Here is a 12,073-nt window from a genome sequence, read left to right as displayed (position 1 = left end):
TTCTTCTATTGCTTGAATGAAAAATCTCTCAGTATTAATTTTTTAAAGATTTTTTAATGATTTTTTAATTAAAAAAACATAATTTAAAATTTAAAATTTTTTAGTTATGTATTTTGAAAAACCTAATTTTTCGAAGAATTACATTATATTTTGAATAAAGAAAAAAATCAATCTTATTTTTTGACTAATAAAACTATTTTTAAATATTCCAAAAAGAATCATGTCTATTTAAAATATTTCTCGTATAATCTTTTTATTCGAAATTCTTATCCAAATTGTTTATAATGATAGAATCATTGAATTTCTATTTGAAAATATTTTTTTATATATTTTTAATAAATACTAAATTTTCTATGGATTATTTACATAAAACCTTATTTTTAAAATTAAAAAGTCTTGACAACTTATTTAATTTTTTTTATTAGTTGTGAATTCTTCTCAATACATAAAAAACAAATTTGGAGATTTATTTAAATAAAAATAAATTAAAAAATTTAACTTGTAAAAATTATATTTCTATGGAAAATAATTTCTTTGTGCAAAAATACTTATAAATTTTTTGTGAACATTTTTCTGCATATTCATATACTTTTTTTTTTTTTTTTGACTTTCATGAATTTTTTTAAATTTTTTTTCAAAATATTAAACTTATTTTAAATTAAATTTACAAATGTGATTCTTAAATTTTGAAAATTTAGATTTTTTTTTGAAAAATATTTTGTAAAAGTTTTTTAACTTTGAAATCTGTTTCCTTAATTCTCAGAAAAAGTTTCATTATTTTTTTTCTTGACCCTATTTTGTTGTAATCAAAGAGGGAGAATGAGATATGATAGCTTAATTTTAGAGGGAGGTTATGTTTGTAATTTTGTAATTTGCAAAATTATATTTTTTTATTGTCATTTTATTAAAACTATATTTTATACCCTAACTCTAACTTGGGTTGATGCACATCAAAAAGGAGGAGATTGTAGGTACCTTGATATAGTTTTGATGTAGTCAAACAAATTAAGTTAGGTCCTACGTATGTTTGATGTCTTGTGTCTAAGTGTGTAGGATTCAGGAGTACAAAAAGTCGAGCGAAAGACGTAGCTAGCGAGAAGGACGACATGGGAGAGAGTTGACGGGCTCAGTGCATTTGAAGGACGAGGTGCTACAAAAGAGTATGATGGCAGATGAGAAGGAAGCGCGCGACATTTCCAAGGGATGAGAAACTGGAGCGGAAGCTTGCTCAAGGAGAAGGTCGCAAAATGAGTTCGGGTGAGCCCTATTCTAGATGACCAAAGTCACCTAAGTGAATGGAGTCGGAATGGATAAGAAAACGGACAATCAACACTATATTGACTATTCGGGCGCCCAGACTGGTTCGGGTGCTCGGCCCCATGGGCATCTCAGGAGCGCCTGCCTCGAACGAGCGAGTTTAGCACAATCCGGGCACCCGGACCAGGATTAAATGATCCTTTCTGCATAGTTGCAACGCGGATAAAGTTTTATCCATACCCAGGCGCTCGAAGCTGCCACGTCAGTAACCTATCAGATTCGACCAATAGACTATAAATAGAGTCCTGATCTCAATAGTTCAAACATTCAATTGTATACAATTTTTTTTTCTATTCTACAACTTTCATTGTGAGTTGTCAACGTTGTAAGAGGCTACTCCGCCCGATGGAGAATTCTAGTGAACTTTTAATAGTCTTGGATTAATAATATTCTGATTACAAATCAAGTAAATTTCTATGTCTCTTTCTTTTATTAATTAGTTTATTATTTTTTTTTATACAATTGTTTGAATTAGTTCAAAAGATCGAGAAAGGTCTATTTACTTTTTTAGGACAATTCACCCTCTCTTGTCGGCCGACTAAGGACTAACACAGTCAACAACTCGTTCCTCACTCGACCATTCATTTTGCCGAGGAGACGCAATATGTCCGATCGGCCCTTATATCTAATCGGATGGGACAGTGGGGCGGGTAAATTAGTACTTAACTTCAAACCTCGTACGCAAGTTACGAAGGACGATTGCTCCGGTTGGCCCTTAATGTTCGACCGGCGATGTGAAGCCCACTCGGCCAACCTAATCTGGTCAGCAATTCAAGGTTCGTCTGACCATGTGACTTTAACTACTTGACTTTTGTTGATACAGTCTGACCTGGATGTTGTTTTGCTGTTGACACTGATTTAAGTTTGTATCAGATATTTAACTCAGATTAATTACTAATCTAGGTTGACTTGGTTGTCCTGATTCGGGAAAAAATCCAAGTATGGAGACTTGGCACTGGAGAAGTCCAAGCAGGGAGCTTGGCACGAGTGGAAAGTCCTAACTGGGATGTTAGGCAGTTGGAAAGTCCTGGTGAGTGAAGTCAGGCAGTGGGAAAGTCCTAACTGGGATGTTAGGCAGTTGGCAAGTCCTGGTGAGTGAAGCCAGGCAAGGGAAAATCCAGATGGATCAAGGATGATCGGACATCTGGTGTTGAAAAGTCCAAGAAGGAAGCTTGGCATGCGAAGTCAGAGAGAGCTCGGTAGCTCGTTCTCTAGGACCAGATGAAGTCGGAGAGAGCTAGGGAGCTCGTTTCTCCGGACTAGGTCAGAGGGCTCGGTAGCTAGCAGAGGCTGGATCGGTCGGCGGACCGATCCGGTGACTCCCGATCGGTCCGCGGACCGATCGGTGAAACTTTATACCTGATCGGTCCGCCGACGGATCGAAATTGATCGATGGCTACGAGCGTTATCGATCGCAGACCGATCAAAATCGATCGAGCTCATCGGATTTTACCGATCGGTCTGCGGACCGATCGATCAACTCATCGGTCGGATTGATCGATGCTGTTGACCGATCGAGAACTTTAAGCAATTGGGGCGAAATCTGATCGGTCGGGGACCGATCAGATTATGCTGATCGGTCCGCAGACCGATCGAGCAGCGCACAGAACGGAACAGCTGATCGGTCCGGGGACCGATCAGATAGTTCTGATCGGTCCGCACCGATCAGCGATGATCGAAGCGTGGTTGATGCGGTCCGCACGGTATTGTTTGCTTGCATGCACTTTTTCTGATTGCCGTATTTGTATTCACCTATCTGTTTTTAACCATTTGCTGTGAGTCTTTCTAGCTTGCAGGTTGCAGGTCACATTCTCATGTTTGGATTCAAATTAAGCTTCATTAAGAGAAGGAGACAAGTACCCTTTTCACTGTAATTTGCTGCAACAAATACATTTGGGGCATCAACGTTCACTGGCGAAATCCGATTACGATTGGGCTGCTCAGTTTGACTTCTTCCCATTGGTTGGTATCCAGAGACGCCAGTGATTTCCATTGGCATGTGTTCAGAGAATCAGAAGAGGAGAAGAGGTGATTGGCTACGCCTGGCTGGCAGCAGCGATTCTGCAGACGGCGGTGATTCGAGCCAGTGAAACAGAGAGACATAAGAAGGAAGAAGAGGAGTTCAGAAAGTGAAATTCTGAATTCTCTGTCTTTTGTGATCAAGCCTTCGAGAAAGCAAGTTGGTGAAGCTGTGAGCTCTTTGCTGAGAAGGTTGATTGTGCGCTCTCTGCTTTGTTCTCTTCTCCGCGTGGCTGTAAGCTCATCTTAATATTTTTCTCAGCCACTGTAAGTATTGTGCTTAAATCTATAATCATCTGAGACTTTGTTGAGAGGTTGCTCCACCGAGAAGGAGACATCTTTAGCCGGATCTTGTCCGGGGTGTGATCTACCGAAAGATCAAGGAGTCGTCCTCCTTACGGACACGCCGAGGAGTAGGGGCAAGTTATCCCCGAACCTCGTATATCCTTGTGTCTGCTGTGTGTTTGTTTTCTTTCGTTTTAGTTTTTCTATTTCCGCTGTGCTGTGCTAACAAAGTTCTTGAAAAATTTCTGTTTAGTGTTTTTCAAAGAGGCTATTCACCCCCCTCTAGCCATCTAAGATCCCAACAAGTGGTATCAGAGCCTGGTGCTCTTCATCTGGACTAACATTCCAAGGAGCAACAAGATGGCCATGAAGGAAGGATTCAGCACCAACAGACCACCCTTCTTCGATGGAGCAGATTTCCAGTATTGGAAGAGTCGCATGGAGTATTACCTCAAGACCGATATCTCCATGTGGTTCTCCATCAAGGAGGGATTCTCACCTCCAAAGGATGAAGAAGGTAAGGAACTTGACTCATCGAGATGGTCAACCAAGCAAACTCGCAAGGGACAAGCCGATGCCAAGGCGGTTGTCACTTTGCAATGTGGGATAGCCAAGGATCAACTTGTCAAGGTTGGTCCTTTCACAAGTGCGAAGGATCTATGGAACAAGCTCATCGAGCTCCAAGAAGGGACTCGAGACTCTCGGATCGCCAAGAGGGATTTGTTCCTAACCCAACTACAGAACCTTGTCATGAAGGAAAATGAAACTGTAAGTGAGATACATGGAAGGTTCAAGGAGATCATCAATGGTCTCCATTCGGTGGATGAACGAGTAGAAAACCGTGACCTCGTAAGGTATGCTCTAAAAGCTTTTCCTAGGAATGTCTTGTGGTCATCCATGGTGGATGCCTACAAGGTATCCAAGGATCTTTCCACTGTTAAGTTAGATGAATTTTTTTGTGAAATGGAATTACATGAACTTGCTAACAAAGGGCAAAAAGAGAAAGGTATTGCTTTGGTTGCAGAAGAAAAGAGCAAGGAGGGAAGAAGGAAGAAAGAAAAGAAGAAGGAGAAAGAAATTGTTTCATCTTCATCCTCCTCCGAGTCCGATGATGAAGGTGAATCATCATCAAGCGAGATGGCCAACTTCGTGAGAAGAATCATGAGAAGGAGCAGAAGATACAAAGGAAAGGTAAACCTAGTGAACAAAATATTGACAAAACTAATGTTACATGTTATGAGTGCAGCAAAAGGACACTATCGGAGCGAGTGTCCAAATTAAAAAGGAAGGAGGAACGAGCCAAAAAGAAGGAGGAAAGAGTCAAGAAGAAGAAGGCTCTAAAAGCTACATGGGATGAGTCTTCTTCAAGTTCATCTGAGGAAGAGAAGAGGGAGAAGAGTACACGGCAGTTAGCCCTCATGGCAAGAGAGGAGTCCGAGTCCGAGAGTGAGGACTCAAGCTCTTCAGCGACTTCATCATCTTCGGATGATGAAGAGGTAACATCTCCCCATTTAGAAAAGTGTTATAAAACAATTGCACATTTGTCTACTTCCCTTAAAAAATCAAAAACAGAAACTAAACTGCTAAAAGATGAAATAGAGAAATTAAGGGCTCTTAGGGAAGATGAGGTCGATGACCTTTATCAAGAGGCCCTAGAGGATGAAAACAAAACCTTGAAGGGTGAAATTGAGAAGCTCAAGAAAATGCTTGAGAAATTCTCAACCAGCTCTAAGACCTTAGACATGATTCTAAATGCCCAAAGGGCGGTCTACAACAAGGCTGGATTAGGATACCAACCTAAGGAGTCTAGCTTTATTTCTTTAGTGTCAAGAACCCAATTTCATAGATCGCATGTTTCTAGGGTTCATGAGACTAGGAAGAAGGTAACAAAGGCATGGGTGCCTAAGTCTTTCATTGTAGATGCATTAGGTCCCAAGATTTGGGTACCTAAAACATCTATCTTCGTGTCTTGTAGGCATTGGTAAAGGGGAGCGTCTATCAACTTGGTTTGTTGATAGTGGATGCTCCAAGCACATGACCGGGGACAAGTCACTATTTTCTACCATTCAAAACAAAAATAGAGGTAATGTGTCATTTGGTAACAATGGTAGTCTTAAGGTTGTAGTAGTTGGAGACATTCATATATCCGAATGTCTCCATATCAAGAATGTCCTTCTAGTCAAGGGGATGACTTTTAATCTCCTAAGTGTCAGTCAATTGTGTGATACGGGTTACACAATTGAATTTCATTCAAGTCAATGTTTGGTTAAACACATTGACACACTTGACACGGTACTAGTAGGCACAAGGGTTGATAATATTTATCAAGTATCATTTAAAAGTGCTACTAATGCTTTGATTAAGTGTTTCATGTCAAAAGAAGAAGAGTCTTGGCTATGGCATAGAAGGTTGGCACATGTCAATATGAAGAACATCCGGAAGTTGGCCAACCAAGGATTAGTGCGAGACTTACCCAGCATCAAGTACCACAAGACCAAACTATGTGATGCATGTCAAAAGGGTAAGCAAACAAAAGGTGTTCATAAAGGTAAAAGCATTGTAAGTACATCTACTGCTTTAGATTTATTGCACATGGACCTATTTGATTACAGTAGTGTAATATCATTGAATGGAAGTAGATATTGCTTGGTAATCGTTGATGATTTTACTAGATACACATGGACTTTCTTTTTGAAGCATAAGGACCAAACTATAGATATTTTTATTTCCTTTTGTAGAAGAACTGAAAATGAAAAATCAACAACAATTAAAACCATTAGAAGTGATCATGGTGGTGAATTTCAAATCCATAGGTTTTTAGAATTTTGTCAAGAAAAAGGGTATAGACATGAGTTCTCAACTCCAAGGACCCCACAGCAAAATGGGGTTGTGGAGAGAAAGAACCGAGTCTTACAAGAGGCTGCACGAAGCATGCTCAATGAGTACTCACTACCGAGTTACTTGTGGGCTGAAGCTGTGAATACAGCTTGCTATGTGCAAAACCGAATCCTGATACATAGGTTTTTAGGAAAGACTCCCCATGAACTTTGGTTTGGGAAACCACCTACAATTAAACATCTTAGGGTGTTTGGTTGTAAGGTGTTTATTTTAAATACCAAGGACCATCTTAGAAAATTTTCGGCCAAGGCTGATGAGGGGATACTGGTTGGGTACTCGCTCACCAGCAAAGCCTATCGAGTCTACAACAATAGGACTAAATTGATTGAAGAGTCCTCTGATGTAGCTTTTGAAGAAATCCCTAACTCAAATGATCAATCAAGGGCTATAGGAGAAATTCAATTTGAACTTAGAAATCTAAGTTTGAATGATCAAAATGAAGAACGAGTCGAAGTTGACTCTGATGTTGATGAGCAAAGGCAACAAAGAACTCAATCTGATCCTTTGCCAGATAGTGAGTCCTTGCCTGTGCCTAGTGAGACCATTCATGAGGCACCATCAACACCAAGACAATCTAGGATAGCCTCTAGTCATCCCCAAGACCAAATTATGGGAGACATTCAACAAGGGGTTAGGACTAGGTCATTCTTCAGAAATGAGTCTAATGAAGTCGCATTGATTTCAGAGATTGAACCAAAATTAGTTGATGAGGCATTGCACGATCCTGATTGGATCATAGCTATGCAAGACGAATTAGGTCAATTTGAAAGGAGCCAAGTGTGGGACTTAGTTCCTAGACCTAAGAAGACCACCATTATTGGAACTAAATGGGTCTTCAAAAATAAGTTAAATCAAAAGGGAGAAGTTGTAAGAAACAAGGCAAGACTTATAGCCAAGGGCTATAGTCAAGTCGAAGGTCTCGATTATGATGAGACTTATGCTCCCGTGGCACGATTAGAGTCCATTCGTTTGATGCTAGCTTTTGCTGCACATAGAGGTTTCAAACTCTATCAAATGGATGTTAAATCTGCCTTCTTAAATGACTTCATTAAAGAAGAGGTCTATGTTGAACAACCCCCGGGGTTTGTGAGTACCGAAGCTCCAAACCACGTATACAAGCTCAAGAAAGCTCTTTATGGGCTTAAACAAGCACTTCGAGCTTGGTACGAAAGGTTGTCAACATATTTACTAGAAAAGGATTTTGTGAGAGGCCAAATAGACCCAACACTATTTCTGCGTAGAGATGGTGAAAATATTTTTGTAGCCCAAGTATATGTCGATGACATAATTTGTGGCTCAAATAACAAGGGCTATTTGAATGAATTTATTTCTCACATGGAAAGTGAGTTTGAGATGAGTCTAGTAGGAGAATTGACATTCTTCCTTGGACTTGAAATCAAACAAACTCGAGATGGAATTTATGTCCATCAGGCAAAATACACTCAAGAGATGCTTAGAAAATTCAATATGAGTGACTCTAAGGAAGTGTCCACTCCAATGGCGACAAGCACTCGCCTTGACAATGATGAGAGTGGAAAACCAATTGATCTAACGCAATATAGAAGCATGATTGGTAGTCTTCTATATCTCACAGCTAGTCGACCGGACATACTTTTCGCTGTGGGCATGTGCGCTAGATATCAAGTCTGTGCCAAGGAATCTCATTTAATTGCAGTTAAGAGAATATTGAGATACCTTAAGGGCACAATTCGAGTAGGTCTATGGTACCCTCGCATGCAGTCTTTTGACTTGATAGGCTATACCGATTCCGACTACGCTGGGTGCAAATTGGATCGGAAAAGCACTAGTGGGGTGTGCCAATTTTTAGGTTCATCTTTAGTTAGTTGGTCAAGTCGGAAGCAACATTGTGTTGCTCTCTCCACGACCGAGGTCGAATATATTGCCATGGGAGAGAGTGTATCGCAATTGTTGTGGATGATACACACCCTAGAGGATTATGGACTTTCTTATAAGGGTGTACAAGTGCTATGTGACAACATTAGCACGATCAACCTAACTAAAAATCCAGTCCATCATTCTAGGACCAAGCACATTGAAGTGCGTCATCACTTCATTAGAGATCACGTAGCTAGGGGTGACATTGTGCTCACATATGTGGAGTCAAAGTCAAACCTAGCCGACATTTTCACCAAACCCCTTCCGGAAAATGAATTTAGTCATTTAAGGAGGGAGTTGGGGATGTGTTTGGCTCCTTAGGTCCTTAGGACTTCATCATGATCAATAAGGACAAATTAAAATGACAAAAGAAATTGGAAATGATTTTGGGCAACTTGGGAACATCTCACACAAACTATAAGGTTTAACAAAATATTTTTGTTTGCTAGAAATGGGGTGAGATGCTAGGAACAACCAAATTATTCAAAATGTATCATGCATCCCTTGAATAATTAGGTTGAAGAGACATTAATTGAGTATGGGAAGACCATTACATAATTCATGTGTATTTGGTTCCTAGATCTTACTCATATATTCCAACCAAGGAAACTTGGTTGGACTTTTCCCTATAAATCATGTAACCTTGATTGTTGGACTGTTTGATACCTTTGATCGACCTTTCGTGATTATTGATTGACACTAGGATAAGTCATTGAAATAATGATAGAAATTTGGACATATTTTGCCAAATTTGGGACTGGACATAGCAAGGTTGAAGATTTCAGTTTTTAACCTTGAGTTGTCTATTTTGACAAACTTGAAACTTGTCTGAAATCTCAGTGTTTGTAGTCGAATTTGAAAGTCTCAAATTATAAACAAATTCACACCATAAGAGCCCATCGTTAGGACATAGTTATGCTTGTAGATTCTCAGAGTTCTAGATATTGATTTTGAAAGTTTTACTGGAGAAACTTCTACGAACTATCAAACATATCTAAGGATTTCGGTTACTGAAATCACTGAAAATTTCAGTATCAGACACTGATCGGGCTACAGCCCGATCAGGAGAAGATGGATCGGTCGACAGACCGATCCAAAAACTTCCCAACCTTTCTGTCTGTAATCTGATCGATCCAGGGACCGATCAGGTTATTTTTGTGCGCCTCACTGATCGGTCCAGGGACCGATCAGGATAATCTGATACGCATAAGGCTCTTCTGATCGGTCCATAGACCGATCAGTGGTTCCATTGGTTAAGTCTGTGACTTAGGGGGCTTACTGATCGATCTCTGATCGGTCTACGGACCGATCAGGAAGTTCCCTGATCGGTCTGGTGACCGATCAGGGGCTTCACTGAAGGCTACTGATCACCTTCTGATCGGTCTATAGACCGGTCAGGAGGTTCCCTGATCGGTCTGGTGACCGATCAGGGGGCTTCGGATACCTTCTGATCGGACAACCGTCCGATCACTTCTTCACTGTACACTCATCTAAACCCTTAAAACCTCCCGATCTCTCCTTTTCCTCATTCACGCGAAACCCTAGCCGACCCTTCCCACCAGCTCACCCTTTCTCTTCTCTTTGCACGCCGAAGCTCCAGCCCTCGGAAGCCCTAGCCTAAAGTTCGAATGGCACCAAGGTACCTTCTTACCTCTATAAAACTTGGCATTGTGTTTTCATTTCTCATCTTCTGTTGTTGTGTTTGTTTCGGTTCTTAATTATTGGTGGCTCCTGTGTTTTTCGTTTTTCCCATTGTGTCCCCTTAGGAAGAAACCCACTGATGGTGCGGGAACCTCTAAGGAACCAACCAAGACATCCAAATCCAAAACTCCTGCTGCTCCTTCCCGACCCCAACCCGCTAGTTCCAGTAGATTCCCAAACCGCCAGTCTGAGCAAGCTTTTCAACAAAGGACATTCAAATTACTCCCTTGTAGGTCTGTGGATAGAAAATTCATGGACGAATTTTGCCCACAAGTGTCCGAAATCATAGCATACTACAAACTCGATTTACTAGTCTACTTGGAACGGGATATCAACTATGACTTGGTCTCTGAGTTCTATAATAACCTTCATGAGACTAATGATCAAGGTTTTAAAACAAGAGTTGCTAAGCGGACTCTTGATTTCAGTATCCCATCTTTCTTTGAGTATCTCAATTGTCGGAGGTGTTCCGGTGATGTCTTTTCGATATTTCCTGACTTACCAGATCAGTTACCTCCACCGTTTGATATCTCACCTGACGATATATATGAGTACTTCTTCAGACAGCCTAGACAAGGGTTAGATGAGCTAGATGTTGACTTCCCTACTTTTGCAGCCTTGAGATTATCTCCTCAAGATTACATTCTTTTTAAAATTGTCACGAACTGCCTTCTACCTATCACATCTAAACCATTATCTGAGATCCGATCATATCATTGTCTTATGCTTTATGGTTTGCGTCGGCGTCTCGATTTTGATATCATGTCGAGTATCTACTCCTCGATCATATCCTATTCTCAGCCAAGCGGCTTCACTATTTATATGCCTTATGGGCATATAATTACTGATTGGTTTGAGACCCTTCAGGTTGATGTCTCTAAGGGTAGAATAATCAAAATGGTCAGGCAGGATTGCCGACTTGGGAAACGGGCATTTTCCAAGTCTGGAATCATAGGGAAAAATGGGGATGTTCAGTGGAAGGATGGGAGAGCTTTAGGTGAGTTACCACGGGGACCTCCACGACAGGTTGCAGCTGCTCCTGGTGCTGCTCCTCCTGCTGACATTGGCGAGGCGGATCCAGACCTGCGCTGGCAGATCGCTGAGTTGGAGAGCCGATTTGATCGTCACGAGGAGATGGTGACTGCTGAGTTCGATGGACTACGCTTACGGATTGACCAGCGCTACGATGACCTGCGCGGGCATATTGACCAGCGCTTCGATGATATGCGCAGTCATCAGGTGGTGACACAGCAGTTGCTACTCGGATGGATGGCACGCTACCCGCCTCCGCAGTCTTACCCAGGCTATCCATCCTCCAGCGTGCCGCCTCAGGATTTCACCCTTCCTGCCGATGATGATGATGCTCCTCATGTTGAGGACGTTGATTGATATAGTCTGTGTGTCACCTTGTCTGTATGTATTTTGGATGTTATTTGTTAGTCTGACCTGGATGTTTGCACTTCTGATGCTACTCATATATTTATGCTACTCGGTTTTATATTTGCTTGCTCCTTATTATGCTTCATTTTCTATGTTTTTTTTATGCTGTTCCTATGCCATGATTTGGTTGTATCTTTTGTCTTTCTTACTGTCGTATTGTGACCTTAGAGGGAACTCTAGGTCAGTTAAAAGAAGGCAGTATGGATTAAGGGGGAGCCTTTTTAGTTTTTGTCACCTCATTTGCACCTTTTCGGTGTTTGACAAAGGGGGAGAGGATACCTAAGTTTCCTAAGTTTAGAAATGTATGAAAGCTTGATTTTAGGGGAGAGGATAACGGGAAGGATCTTGATTCCCGTCCTTGACTTGGTGGTGTATCCGTCTTAGGGGGAGGATCCTGATTTCCCTAAAATTATGGGTATATGAGCATTTCTGATCTAAACTTAAATCGTGTTGTCAAACAACAAAAAGGGGGAGATTGTTGATACAGTCTGACCTGGATGTTGTTTTGCTGTTGACA

Source organism: Zingiber officinale, chromosome 8A, assembly GCF_018446385.1.
Source record: "Zingiber officinale cultivar Zhangliang chromosome 8A, Zo_v1.1, whole genome shotgun sequence".
NCBI classification, from domain to species: Eukaryota; Viridiplantae; Streptophyta; class Magnoliopsida; order Zingiberales; family Zingiberaceae; genus Zingiber; species Zingiber officinale.
Note: the sequence above shows the minus strand (reverse complement) of the source record.